This window comes from Bombus vosnesenskii, unplaced genomic scaffold (genome assembly GCF_011952255.1).
Source record: "Bombus vosnesenskii isolate JDL3184/JDL3185 unplaced genomic scaffold, Bvos_JDL3184-5_v1.1 scf7180000013918, whole genome shotgun sequence".
Taxonomy (NCBI): domain Eukaryota; kingdom Metazoa; phylum Arthropoda; class Insecta; order Hymenoptera; family Apidae; genus Bombus; species Bombus vosnesenskii.
The window spans coordinates 267,106-283,110 of NW_022883281.1; the positions used below are offsets into that span (position 1 = coordinate 267,106).

At 37.1% G+C, this 16,005-nt stretch overlaps 1 protein-coding gene across 2 annotated transcripts in view; it reads right to left on the reverse strand.

Annotated features, from left to right (window-relative positions):
- The window catches only part of LOC117239311 (lachesin), a 274,618-nt gene that overhangs the window by 74,191 nt on the left and 184,422 nt on the right, over window positions 1-16,005 (reverse strand). The window contains exon 1 of one of the 2 annotated variants that reach the window (XM_033504803.1): window positions 7,384-7,441. The exons of the other annotated variant lie outside the window; for it this stretch is intronic. The gene's annotated coding sequence lies outside the window, so the exon portion shown is untranslated. Of the gene's footprint in view, window positions 1-7,383; window positions 7,442-16,005 lie in introns of those variants that run through there. 2 annotated transcript variants of the gene reach the window in all.

Below are 16,005 nucleotides of genomic sequence, written 5' to 3' on the forward strand. Positions count from 1 at the left end.
TAAAAGCCCCCAAAAATGGTTTTCAGAAGTGAAATTAGCTCAAACTAAGCTTGGTTTTGAACTGTTGAGAAATGAAATGAATTGTATTCAAGAATGCATCTTGGTGAATGCTTTATAAATCATCATACAAAGAAACATAGAAATTAATGTTATAAAATCACATTTTCAAAGATGTAAATGTAGATAAATTATTAGAATATAGTGTTTTTGTAAGTCAATTTGTGCATAAAATCATTTTATGCTACCAGCAAGACACGCGTCACATATCCGCTAAATCATCTCTTGTTGCTACTTTGCCCGACTGAAAAAGTCCTCGAGCGCAAAGGGCTAAGAAGATAAAACTTCTGCCTTTTAGAAGGAATGGAGTTAACTTGAGGATATTTATAGTCGTAATTATACCATATATTGTTATCCCACAATGCTGAACTCGTTCTGGATTGATGCTCTCTCGCACAACTACTACTCTCTCTCTCTCTCTCTCTCTCTCTCTCTCTCTCTCTCTCACGCAGACACACACACACTCATCCATTACCCATCGCACGTTTTTCTCATTCGCCCAGCATTTGCGCCCATTTACGGAATCGCTATCGAGAAGAACAAAAACGTGAGGGTTTTCGTAGATTTTTAAGTCCAGCTTTAGCGCTGCAGGAAATATGGATACACTGTACACAAAGACGCGGAAACCATAATCTGCGTCGGTTGACGACAACGTACCCAGCCGAGAAAGGAAAGTCTGATCCGGCAATAAACGGAGCAGAGAAGAATTTCACGATATTCTCTGGAAAGCTGGCTTGGCTATGCAACGCATCAATTGCATAATTATATTTTAAATTTTCTCACGGCATTCAGTATTCATTTCTCCCAAAAATCGTAATAATACATTTATTACCCGTGTCCATGATGTTTTTAATAACCGAGCGTTTCATTAACCTCTTGCCTTACGATTTAAGTTGTAATAACGCGTGCCATAAGCAACAACATGGTTGGTCACACGTCGAGCCATTTTACGGTTTGGCTGAGCGCTCGAAGTTGTGCAATGTGCATCTAATTTTATTTTGCAAGATATTTCATAAATAATTATTACCAATTGACCATTGAACAAGAAATATATATTATCTTGCCTTACAAGAAGAACACAGTGTGCGGTAAGTTAAACAAATAAGAATAATATTTAAGTAAAATTACGCTCTTTGTTAGTTATATTATAACCACTATAATTTAGGTGTGTTGTATATTTGTTATATATTCTTCATACTATTATAGTTCCTCTTCCTTCGAAAAATAATCCGCTAGTTCCTCTCTCGTGTTTAGCAATCTAGTCCTTGTTTGTCGTATAATTCTTCTGAAGAGAAACAGTGAACCTATTTCATTATTTGCTGCTCTCCAATTTCCAGGCGTCACAATACCTGCTTCTTCAGAATCAAACGTTCCCTGTGACATGTACAGTGCGGTTGAATTAGGTCTTCGTCGCAAGAAATTGTGTATCAGAATAACTGTTAGCACAATACAGGATGCTTCTTCTTTAACAATAGCAGAGGTTCCCTCAGCACGCGGAAGATTGACGAGGCTATGCCGAATACATTTTCAACTACCCTGCGGGCTCTACAAAGTCTGTAGTTAAAAATTCTTTGTATTGTTCCCTTGGTATGGCAACTAGGCTAAACTTTCGTAAGATTTTCGGACATAGCAGAGGCTTCACCCCCAAGAAGAAAAATGGCAGTTTCTTTTCTCTTCCACTTAAACCAGCAAACGAGGTGATTCAAGCAGTTTCCTTGTCTTAGCGTATGCAACTCGATACTTACAAGTACCCCACAATTTGGGTAACAGAAATTCTTCCTTGATAACCCACGTGCACGAACATGAAATCATAATTAGTGTCAACTATAGGAGAAATCACAATGCCGAAGAAACTTCTGTAGTTTATGTACTCGGTGCCATTTTTTATGGGACACTGTAGAATCACGTGCTTGCCACTAGGATCCCCGATACAATGTAGAAAGTTATACTCAGTGTCAAAATCTCTAGCTACTTTTAGCCACATTCTTCTTGTGCTTTCAGAATCTGCAACAAAACGTATGCTAAGTTTTTATATTTTTAGTTTAATTTCTTGTTTTACGATAAAAAGACAGTAACAATATCTTTGTTTAGACGCATGTAAATGAAACAACATCAAATGAGGATATGGAAAGCCGGAAGCTACAGCACAAAATATGGAAATAAAATCCCCACCAGCATCAAGAGAAGAAAGACAGACGATTAGCGCCTCGATAAAGCTTTTGAGATTTTGACAAACTCCGCATTACTGCAACATTATGCAAGATGAGAATTTTCATTTGGGACATTTGATAGCTTCATTAATATATTTTCAACAGCAAATAGAGGCTATTATAGAAATATTAATTATACATTTCACCCTAGTCCGGTTTATCATCCATCGAATCTTTCTCCCAAACCTTTCACCTTTCAAAGCCACCGTATTTACGTATCAAACGCTCATTTGACTCGTTCATCAAATACAACCTTCAACAAAGGTAAAATGAACAAATCTTTGAAGATTATAATCAACATTTGCCTTAAATGTTTCTTTCAGAATATATGCATGTATATACAGCCTCTATTTGCTAGAAAGGGGATATAAAGAGATATATTAAAGATATTATCAGATTATAAAGCGAAAGATTTCATTTTGCAATTTTTCGTGTAATAAAATATACTTACCTGAATATGGTCTTTCAATACTTTCACAATGGTATCACAAACTTCTAGCACAATTTTGCATATTAATCGTTTAGAAGTTTTAGAAAGATACTGAATGTATGAGCTGCCGGTAGCCAAAAAGGTAACGTTATCGCCGATCTAACTTTTGTGTTACCAAATTAACCGTAATAAAAATTCGAAATCACTAGAATGCATTCTTGTAAAGTGTTTGTATAATCTATACATATGTTGAAACGACGAATCAGCGTCTAAGCTAAATCCATTGTATAGTTCTCTATTTTTATATGTTTGTGACATCCACCAAAGAGATGATTTCCTTTTTTTGATCTTTGGAATATGATGCATCAAAATACAGGAGGCCGCTACCAACGCAAGAGGCGAACTCATCGTAGTCGCGGGATGAATTGAGACCCTGTTCTTCGCGACTGGTCGTATCCTCAGTTTCTATACGGAACGTAGATACGCATGCAAATGGCATTGCAGTACGAGAGATCACACGAACTTTTACCCTACCGCCTCAAAGTGTAACTTGCTGCAATCGAGTCTTCTTAATCGTTTGAGTCCCAGAAGTCATTGAAGAAACAGGATCGAAAAATCCCGTACAGCATGGTGGCGCTTCTCTTAGCGATTGTGAAGAGAACCAAGTGACGCAATAGCACTCGTCGTATTTGTTACTTTATGAAATACATCTATATTATTATACGTTGGAGATGTAGGAATGTTACGCCACGAGGCTTACCACAGGCTGTATTTTCTAACCGTCGCTCGCAGTCCTACAGTGTGGCAGGCAGATCGTCTTATCTGCCCGCCGGATCATATACAATGTATCGACGAGAGCATAGTTATCGCCAAGCAGCGAGCTCTAGAAACGTCGATTTTTGACCGTTACGCTTTTCACACAAGAAGAGGCATACGTGATCATAGGCGCGAGCGGTAGCGTGACCCGAGCATAGTGGGGGTCGTCTTCCAAATGAGACAAAGGAATAATCGAAGGGCGATCAGTTTCTTCTGACGAGTCAAACGTGACACTTCGACAAATCTGACGAGCAAACGAATTTATCTAGAGATATCATAAAGTCGAGTCAAATTTCTGTAACATATTCATCATATTATTGTAAAATATATCATTCTATGTTAACCTGTTAATACAGTGCTACATTCATTAAACCAATTCTGCTATCTTAACCGAAACAGGGGAACGACTATTTCGCGGCGTCGATTAACATAATCGTAGCGACAATTTACGCCTCTCGGTGACGCGTTTTCCTAGCGACCGCGTCTCTCCGCGAACGGTCGTAACAAGGGACATCGGGCCTTTCTTTTGGAATTTTGGGAAGATCCCCAATACTTTGGTCTAAATTATTTATTATAGCTGTACTTAAATAATAGAACTTAGAAGTAGTAGTTGTGATACTATATCTGATTATGTTTGCCCGAGATTTGTGACAGTGGGCTTGGGCTCGAGATGACACAACTGGTCGCCGAACGTAGCCACGGTTTTACTTAACACGGTTTTACGAACGCTTTTACTTAACAGAAGAAGTACCAATATTGAGAGGCACACGCTGTATTAACAAACAAGCCCTGGGCAGGAGCAATGACGGCTCTACGCGGGTCTGCCTAGTAACGGCGCCTGGAATATTGTTGATACCCCAATCAATATGCAATTGACAAATGTTATCGTATCAGTCTTTTATTCTTGTGATCACCTTACAGAGTTTACACATATCGTCTTGTCAATCAGTCAGAAAGATACCGTGCGTCACAGCTAACGTCACTTTGTGTTTCAAAACATATTCAATTGTATAAAGAGTTATCCCGTTGACCGCGGATTCATTTGAACCTAACAACATTGTCTTTACTTTAAGAGTGTCTAATAAACACGTTAAATTGTTAAACCCTGTTAAATCAACACTTGTACACATAATTGTAAATATAATCTCCATCGTACAACAACGATGGCTTGTCCTAACGAAGATACGCAACGCGCCCCCAAAACTAGCGACATATATATGCGTACTATTAGTTTATAAATATTTCAAGTTTCGTTCAATAAAAATTATCGAGAAGATAACACTGAAATACAAAATACCGTCAGTCGTCTGTAGCGTTCAAATGTACTGGGATCTTTCGACACAAAATCTAAACAACATGATCGCGCTGCTTGGGATTCAAACGGTTGAAGCGTAAGGACAGTTCGAGAAAGCCAGGATAGGCGTATAGATTTGTAGAAGAAATGCGTGTATACTCGTTCAAGATTTATTACAGACTAATGGTAGAAAAAATAATTAAAGTTAGGATAAGCAATATTTCGAAGAAGGAGAAAATTAAACATCTACAAGATAGTGTCCGATTAACGGTTCGCCGGAAATAACATAATACAGCGGACTGAATTTAAGAAAAGGAAGAAAGTATGTTAATTTAAAGTATCCAAAAGATTTCGCGTCGTTGGATTTATCATAGTTATAAATGATCGTTGTTCCTTAACCTTTTTCTAAAAACCCGACGACTTTATAATCGTATTGCTGCGTTGCGACAGGCGGATACACATCTAAAGGGCGTGCCATCAGAGCCGTTTAAATCGATCGATAATGAGAATCGTTTGTCTTCGAGCGAAGAAGGCCAAGGATCGATCGTTCCGTGCCGAAAAAATCAGAGTCAAATTTGAATCATTAGAGCACTTCTACAATTGAAAATTGCCTCACAATCTGCTAGAAGCAATCGTTTCCTGCTTCTACGGTTTGCTTCATCGGTTGAGCCACGAGTTTCGAATTGCATTAACGTTTCATCTCACGATCCGAAGGCGAAATGTGAAATCAGGTCACGGAAATAGGGATGATATAATGACAGTGAAGACTGATGACACAAACAAAACAAACTCACAGTATTCCTTGGAGACGGATGACATATGAACAAAAGGCACTGTTATGGTTTAAATACAGCAACATTCGACCAGTTTTTCTGGCTTTAATCTTATGCAGCGGAAGAAATTTAATCATATCCTATTCTTGAGTTCAATTGGTAGTAACAAAATACCTTGATAGTTTATAAGTCCCACTTTACGAATGAAAACATCTTGTCTGACTTTTACCTGCCACAAACACTCGGAAAACTAGTTCTTCAATACGTACGAAACTATATATTTTTTTTTATTAATGTTATGTACAAGTACCTCTTTTAAATAAATAATAGAATTTATATACAAGATATCTGTACATTTTCTAAAGTATGCCACGACTAAAAAAAGTTTGGACACTACTGCTAGAAATTAAGTCTTCTCAGTTTGTCGGAAAACCCCAGAATACATGTATAAAAACTGTTCTTGTCTCGATAATTCAAAGACGTTCGAATGGCATTGAGAACGGGGTATGAAAATTAAAAAATTTTAGTTGACTAAACTGATCGCTGCCGACAATACGAAATCAAGAAACAAGACGTTATGCTGAAAAATTATTTGTCGCAATAGCTATGCCAATATGGCATAAGAAAATTTCAAGTTTTCATAACTTTGTCCGATAGTCAAATAGCTGAGTGCAGTTATCAAGCGTTCTTCGGCAAATATATCTTCTCGCATTACAGTGCCTTTTTTCTGAACGTACGGTTGAATTAAAATGAAAGTAATATTACATTTTTCTTCATCCATCCGTACATAATTTAAAAATTCTTTTGGTTCGTTTTGCTACAATTCCTTTAATAATGCTACGTGTGAAAATATATCTTCTGCGATCAGCCAATTTCTGACCATTTTTTCTATTTACACGGAATCTCTTCCTCTGCAATGCACATAGCTACCGCAACAGCAATTTTCCTTTCGAAGACAAATTTTTGTAAGGCCATTTCATTTCGATGTCAGAACGGATACCGAATATGAGTAGCAATCACGAGGCTCATAGTCGGTCTCGTGAGATCTAACTTGCATTGTATTAGGCCTCGTCTCGAGATATATTTGCAGGAAAATCTCACCGTAGAAGGCTCGCTGCGAAATCATCCTATCGACGAGACCACTTGATACGAACAACGCAATTGGTTTTCATTACCACTTGAAGTGAGTGTTTTGCGCCGTAAACATGATTTGCTTTTTAATTACCACTTTAGTGTGATGCACATACTTCACATTTTGTGCGACGTAGTACATTTCTGATTTTTTACGCTGTCTTTGCGTCGTGTATTTATACCGAACATAATTTCAATTAATAAAAAAAGTTACATGCTGTATTAGGTTTTTTATATACATACGTATATAAATTTCCGCTTTGTAAAGTTAAATTGACATAGGGGACTTGTCTGCTATTTCTCTAACTAGCTAGCTCCTTTGTTAATCTAAGATAACGGTTGGAAAAATTGTAACAATCTGGAATCATTATTATTTCACGTGAACACTCGACAGTCGACGCAAAGACAATACATGGTGAGTTTCCATTTTATCTGACAAAGGACTTTTTCGTAATAGAAAAAGAAATACAGGATTACTAAAATCAACTGGATTGAAATGAATCCAAGTACAGGCATAAAACTGAGGTGGTAAGGACGTGTTGGGTGATATCAAATTACTCCGGTGTAGAACTTTAACAATGTTTATTTTGATGTCGAGTGTGCGTCGTTTTAGATTGTAACGAACGCACGTCGAGCTCGAACGATGATGATACAGAAGTAATACGAATTTACTATGACTATTTGTCTGATGGATTAATGGTGCAACTACCAGCGACTACCGTGAACTGCTATCGCCTATTGACTATGACGGACCAAGATCAACTATCGACTCACTCCAGCTTTTTCTCGTTTCCCTTTTTATAGGGTCCTCGGAAGAGAGAGTTTTCTTCCGAGGCGGGGATGCAAAAACCCGTAGGCGATAAAAGAATAAATTTTCCTTTCGAAGGCCCATGAGCTTTTTAGCAAGTCCTAGGATTTATTCTCTTACGACGTCCTGTCCTCGGATCATGGCTATGCGGCCAATACATGTGCTTCAACCCTGGAACTTTCTCTACGGCCATGGGTCACTACAAAACATTTATGCTTATTAGACATTTTTCATCCGGAACGACATCCACATTAACAGGTAAAATTTTGTCTGTTCGCAGAAAAACGCTTTGTCCGAGCAAATTTTACAATGATTACTTCCCTTAACCCTTTCGCTTCGGTAGTCCAGTCCGCCAAAGTACTGTCACTGAACGGAAACGCGCACCAGAAATACGCACAGTGTGCGTGGTTGCTGTATATACGTTTTCTTAAGTCTTAAATAACAACTGTTCTGAATAAAACAATCTTTGCTCCAATATGATAAGTATAATTTACATCTTTAATGAGAAAAGGTTTAAAAAATTACAGGTAATATAGGCATTTATATATTTACAAGACTTTACGATAAAATGTTAAATATAATTAATTATGAAACGCAAATTAGTTAATATATTAATATGTAAAGATTAGTAAGTATATTATATTTTGAAACAAGGATCTAAACATAAGCCAACATTGCAATCTTTACACTTATATCGTGATTCGGATCTTTTATCATGCTTACTACAAACGACACATCTTCATTTTCGGTGTTTACTTTTCGGCTTATAGAATGAGGGAAAATGCTCTCTGTTAACCTCATTGGATTGTCAGCGGGTCTGCTTTGACGCCGAACTACATTGTGCAGGTACTTTGCGATTATTTGTTTTATTAGTCCTAACTGAAATTTTGTCATGGAAATGGTTTCTTTTCGATTGTACTTATAAACACAATATGCACACACAAATGTCTATGAGATGGAAGAAAAATTTGCGGTATCATTTCAACGATTTACGCGTTGAATTAACAGTACTTAGAACCACATCAACCTTGTCTATTATGCTCATTGATTTATTATAATCTATAACATATACAGGCTTCTGCACACTCTGTTGTCCTCCATAAACTTCTTTTTTGTCTATCCGCTTCATCACTAACGAATTATTTGATGTACAAAAATATGCCTCTCCTTTTTTCAAACGCTCTTCAAACTTGTCTAGATAAACCGTGTTACCTTTTCCTAAGTATGGTTTCAAAAGTGACAAGACTATTGCTCCCGATTTTCTAATCCCCGTGATTGCACTTTCTTATTGTTGAGCTTCCGCCATAGACTATAAGGTCTTGCACGTAACCTGTTTTACAATGACAGATCATATACGATTTTATGCTAAACCAATTCCTCTTCGACGGAATGTACTGCTTGAAAGACAAGCGGCCTGTGTACAACATCAAGCTTTCGTCAATACAAAGTCCTTGATACGGATGAAATGCGTCACTGAATGATTTTCGTAGCATATTGATTACATCTCTTATTTTACCTAGACGATCATCAGTACGCTCAAGTTCGCGTGTAAAGTGTATCATCCTTAGTAATAAAATAGTAGTAAAAATAGCGATCTCTGGCCATTATTTCGCCAAAAATACTGCTTCGTAATTATTTATCTTTAGTTCAATACTCTTGTATTGTTGGTTTCTTGTTATGTGTCATCAATAAGGACAACGCGAAAAAACAGTATAGTTCGTCTACTGTCCTATTTTCCTGGGTATCCAAGTTGTTATTATTCTTCTGAGCCCGATAGTAATTTCTCTCGTCTACAATGTACTGTACGAGCTCTTCAGAAATGAATAACTCAAAGTAATCTATAATTGGTGAGGATCTGCGTATTTTCTTTCCTACTCCCGAATTTCTTGAGGAAAATGAATGGATTTTTGGCTTGAAATTTTTAGATGTCCATGTTATATTGCAATCGGTGTCCTTGGCATCATCTTCGATTGACTCCGATTCCGATTCTCATGTGCTGTATATATTTCTTCGTCGTATTTTAGTCAAGTTGAAATTATTTTCATTTTCTTCGGAATCGGTTAGTTCATTTTCAAACGTAATACTTTTTTGTTTCTTGCATACATTTTGGAAGGGTCTAAACTATTCCTGAAAGTACATTTTCAAACAAAATCTTAATCTACAATTTATTAATTTTTAACAGACTGACAATTATACCTTAGGCCGATATATTCTTAATTCGTGTAAGAATCGTATATGAAATATCGTTTCACTGTCAATGGATTTAATAGATTGTTTAGCATGAAACAGAATACGACTGTTTGGATGTTTGAAATATATTGCGTAAAACGTTTTGATGTTGTTTCAACAATGAGTAACTTTAAGAAGTGATTAATCCAATATGTCAATAAAATCAACAGAAAATGTTCTGCCGATAACGAAAAAATATATTATTGACTACAGATAGCACTTGTATATGCATCATTTGGATGCCGGATGTATGGGGTGCCGGACCCAGGAGTCGTCGCATGGTCGTCGCCTATAAGCGGTGCTCGAAACGAAAGGGTTAACTTGCAAAAGATCAAAGTTTCGATTTATCTGTATTTTGAGTTTCGGTGTGTGTGTGATTTAGACGAATAAATTTTTAGGGTTACAAAGGGCTTCTGCTTTGTACAACTTAAGCATTGCTCTCAATTACATCTTTTATATGTTATACTGTTTATGCTATTTATACATTATCTGTATTTACGCATTGCCCGTGTCACGGGACGGGCACGTGAACCGTCGATCAGCCGACACATGGTCAGCCGTAAGCCAACTAACCACACTTGTGCGAATGAATCCAACTTCAACATGACTTGAACTTTCACCATTAGCTTTGCACAAAGTTGCGTGGTGCAAGGTCTGTCGATGATTTATCGCAAAATTATTGATTTAAATTGAATTTCATAATTTCGAAGACGGGAAGACGATCGGACAGAGTAACGCGCAAGCAGATTTTTTATAATGGATTGACTGATGCTGCATTGCATTTCACAGCTTTCTTTTATACGATGATAATTGTATGGATGATCCAGTAGCGAGGTCGTTATCAGAATGAAAGCAGTCGGTGTTGTGTCTTTATACCCGCGCACATACATTGGCTCGCGCAGTTCCTGCCTCCCATGCAATTTCATTAATTTATAGTGGGTTTGTAACGAATTACAATATTTACAAATGAATAATAACGGGTCAGTTTCCTCGCCCTGTCAAGTTTCTTTCGATGTCGACTTTGATGGTCGATACTTGAAATTAGCCTGACGAAATTCTGAGATTTTGAGCCGAGCGAATTTCCGAGCCTGAGTTTATTTTTGATCGAGATGATGCGCCTTTATTGTTATCCTCGACGAGATTTTCTCTCGAGACTTTTCCATTTTTCGGACCCTTCTGTTCCAGATTCTGGTTACCGATTTGGTGACCTTTCGCGACTCGACGCCTTCGATTTCCGGATAGCGTCGACTTTCCTTTATCCCCCACACTTTCTTTGCTTTCACCTCGTTCCTTAACTTGAAGCTTGACACTCTCTTTCAGCTGCTTTCATCCATCACTTTCCCAAGTATTCCGAAATTCCTTCGCCTTTTACCTGTTTATAATATAAACTTGTGCAAAAATCGATTAGTATTTATAACAAAAATTAAGAACGATTTATAATTTTCAATATGGAATTTTTCAAGATATGTTTACACAGTCATGTTCGCTGTTTAAGAACAGAAAACTTGCCCATTGACGCAATTCCATTATCTTTAACGGTAAGGACTGTTTTCATCCTATAAATGTGGACCAATGCCCGGTAAATATAACAAGGATCGGATATTTTTGGCTGTTACATGCACCCGTGAAGATTCATCAAAGTCACAATGCCACGGTCACGCAATTCAATTCAACAGCAACTCAGTCAGCTCAATTCAGCTGCTTGGATTTATCAACGGATGTATGGCATTATGTTTGCGAATTTCTAAATCTTACTGTTTAATCTCTTCTCTCGTCGAAGTAAGAAAGAAGCTGAGAATCATGTTTTAATCGCTGAATCTTGCCTGTATACATATACATACGTTATACGTTAACATATTAAGGATCAATAAACACCAAATCCCCACTTCAGCGTGATGCGCAACTTCGTTTTGTTGACATGCGAGCCATATTGTTGATAGCAGTATGTTTGTGGGCTGTGTAAAATGTTTCAGGGAGTAAACTGCCCAACGCCCGCAGTAAACTCTTTTAATAAAAACGTAAACACTTATACAGATTTGGGATTTCTAAATAGAAGTTCTTTGTATCGCTCGTTATGGTGCAGATCTTTAAAATAAGGTATTTCTTGCATTTCCTTTCAACGTGGTTGTTGCGTGGTTGGTTCCTGTTTTTCTGTTATTCTCAAGTCGTCGACCGTAGCTGGAGCAATTTTAATACTCTCGTCGGTGGTACTCCGCGTACTTCTGCAACGGCAGACAGCAATTGTTGTCTATTGCGTGATCGCCTTTGGACTTCAAGATCAAGTTTCGTCGCCGAGACAATGGGTATTTTGCAGTTGCCATATTCGTATAGCATAATCTCTGTTGATGGCTTCAAGCTCTTGATTTTGCTGTCACTGTGTTCTATCAGATTAGACCATATATTAAGCCAATGCATGTAAGCTTCCTGGTGTTAGTGTCGTAGAATAACTTTCCATTGTTGTTAAATTGCTTGTTTTGAGTCGTTCCAAGGATCGTTCCTACCTGATCACGAGTGTGTTAAGCTTTTGCCTCAATGTACCCAAAACGTGACAATGATTTTTTCTTTAAAGCTGATGTTGCGAGTGTATTTTGTATTGCTGTTTTATTAAATCTACAAGTTTCTACAGAACCAAACTGCGATTACCATTTATGTATTCTGTTGTTCCATCTATTTGCACTCTAAAGTCTTCTATTCTGTTTCATAACCGTTTTTGTCACACGGGTATATTCAGTCTGTGATTCGTCGTTTGATTTACGTGTGATTTACGCTCCGTCCTGCATGACTGCTGTGTACGCAGAGCAGCAAATTATTGTTTGGATATAGCGACAGTATGTAGCTATGGATGATTTTTGTTTGGCTATAAACAATTTAATTGTGTGAAAAAATATCTCTTCTTTGGTTAATATCTGGCTAATAATCTATTCAATTATCGTTAATAATCGTATCTGCTACAGTTAGCTCTTGATTACCTAACTGCGTTATCGCGTCTGTATTACTTGTTTGTGTAAACTGTTCGCATGATGTTCGTGATCGTTTGGTGTGTGAGTCTAAGGGGTCAGACACACGTAGTAACGAACGTACATTAGTGTGTAGTGCACGAATATGTTTGTTGCTGGCTGTGTTAGCTCGTGATATTATTAATTTATATCTCATCCCTATCTTCAATGTCTGTTGTTATCCTAAGTTCATTAATTACTTCATGTTTGACTTTTCCCTATTTCATCTTTGCTAATGAATTTTCTCGTTATGATTGTTCGTCTTTGATTTGTTATTCTCTGCTCATTAATATGAGAAAGGCGTGGAGATGTGCTATTAAGTAATATGATCAAATTATTGTTTCGTCGCTCTCGTTTGTCCATTTCATTCTTTGATTAATTTGGAGTTGAGAGGTAAAAGCATTGTCAGGATGTGTTTGGTTTGGGTTGTCGTGTGTTGATTGATTTGATAAATGTGGGTTATAGTTCGTGATGTATTCCTTTGTATATCCTGTCTATTGATCCTCGTGATAAAAGATGGTCTTTTCGTATGACTCTCCGCTGATCTCTTAAACGTTGTCCAATGGTTGTCTTGAGGTGTTAGGTGGTCTAAACTTCAGATGCTTTCATATGTCGCACGTAGCGTAGGTACAAGATTTACAGTGCTCGCATCCAGTGCAACGTTTACGAAACTATCGATCACCGACGATGACGACGATGACATCGGTGACGGTCGGTAAGGTGAACTCATCTAACGCTCTTTTCACTGGCAGCTGCCAGTTCAAATATATATATACGTATACATAATACATAAATACAATGTATTGTTCGACGGTATCTCGCCTGCTGAACTCTACGTCGCCGATGAAGCGCATGCTGGAAGCCTAGCACCGGTTCCAGATGTGTCCCGGCTATCGTCGTACAACGACCGAATATCATACACTTTTATTATCATTACTTTGTCATAAACTGCTATAAACTTTAATCGATGCGGATAACTATACTCTATTCAACGAGAAAGGTCAGTAGAGGTAAACAGGACGATCACGTGTTAGACGTCTAACAGATGCAAGGAACATGAGTTATTGACTGGCGGATGTTGAGTCGAGGGGCTGATTTACCTGACTCATTGCTAAAGCTTCTTTAGATCTCTCGGGCTTATGACACGGACGATAACACTGTCAAGTATATCACGAAACACGGAAATAAATCTGCGTCGTTTCCATCATCTAAAAAAGGACTGACTTTAAACAAGGTATATTCGCTCATTTATGAAATACAATATCAAACACAATATCATTTATTGTATTACTTGTTTTACGTACGTATATAACTAGTTAACACAACAATTTTATTCAATCCTATTCATTTCAGAGAATCAAGAATTTCAGGAATTCTATTCGGGAAATAGTAAAATATTTAAAAGTCTGCGGACTCTTCTCGTTGAACAGAGTTGCATAGCATTGACCTTTAAGCGAAGCTCTATTAATGAATAACATTTTACTTACAGTAGCGCAATCCATAACCCGAGCTATCGATCAAGGTATACACGCGTATTCGATTGATTTTCAAATGCATTTTTCTTGTAAACGAAGCTTTTAACGTAATTCTGCTATTGATTTTCATCTCATTTTCAGCTATAGTATATCTTTCATCTTGCTACTACCACGGATTACAATCCACCCTATATATATACAGGATTAAGTTCGCAAATGGTGCCACCTTTATTTTGATCAGTAATACGACCTTTTTATTTCAATACTCCGAGGACATTTGCGCAGGCGCGTACGCGTTTTGCCAACTTTCAAGACGAGAAGAAAACTCCCCACTCATTATGCTCCTGTCTTCTTCTTCTTCTTTCCGGCACGCAATGTGAGGGTGGCGTTAGTCACACACAGGCTGAGATACGTGAAGCAGGCCACTTGAATATCTCGATCGTTATTGGTGACAGAAAAAAATGTGTCACGATAAATTTGCATGGTGTCGGGTAGCACGTAATTTTATGTAAACATTTTTTTAGGTAAACATGTATAGGTCATGTGAAAATCCACTTAATAATATGATAACGATACGAAATGATATGTACCATTTTATGTACCATTTAGTGGAGAATAATTTACTTTACGTGAGCGATCGAATACTTTATTTTATGCAATGGCGATTTGTTAATGTACCAGTACACTGCTGCTTTAAATATCCGAAATGGTAAGCTTGAGCGTCGATGCATGATCTAAAGCGTTATGAGAGGAATATCACGGCATGTCGAATTCGGTTCGGATTAATAGGGGATTTTTATTTATGGAGAAAATTAAAGCAGCAAGTGTACGATGAGATACCGATAACCAGAGAAGAGATGAAAGAGCGTATAACGAGAGCTTGCCTCGCCCTTAATCGGAACAAAATTCGATATGCCGTGATATCACTCTCGCAACGCTTTAGATTCTTTCTCTTTTTTATCATCAATGACATTCGAGATATTCAGGTGTCCTGTTTTGGGTGTCTCACTGTGTATATAAGGAGTCGCACGAAACAGAGACAACGTGTAGCTCTGAGGTAGGAGAGGATAAAAAAGTTTCAATGAACGAAATTAAATCGTTCAGAATGATAAATAAGCTAATGTATGTTTTAAGTGTAATTACAAATTTTTTTTATGTATATCAGCCTTTTTGTTTCCTACGAAAAAGTATTACGGCACTTGGGTTAAAAATTAATTAATCTAGAAAATATTTTAATTTTGTATAACTTACCGCATAAGAAACAAGGGAACATGTGACGCAGTACTTTTGTTTATGTTGTCCTTGTTTTCCATACAATAAGCTACATAATATTGAAGTTGAAATGTTTTTTAAAAATCATTTTCAGACACAAGTAACGTAATATAATTATTTTAGAGAATTAAAGATAGAGGTGACATTCAGTTTCGCCTAGCAAAGTTTTGTTTTATCTTCTCCTGTGTCGGAGATATACTTGACGTCGAATATCCTGTATATTGTATAGTCGAGAATCCAGATTCAAACGTTGTCAATCGGAATTTTTTAGATGTTCATATTCAAATTCCTCGTAATTACTAATTTTTCCGCATATTGAAAGGCATACTTAGAAGATTCTTCTCCAATTGTAGATTATGGTTTGTTGCTTCGTCTTCAAAGTAAATAGTTTCCGAAGATAAACAAAATGCAAATGGCTTAATTATATAATTGAATAGCATTTGTCTGTTGTAAGTTAATATTTAGCATCTATCCGTTATATTTCTGTATTATATATTGAAAGAAAGAGATAAAC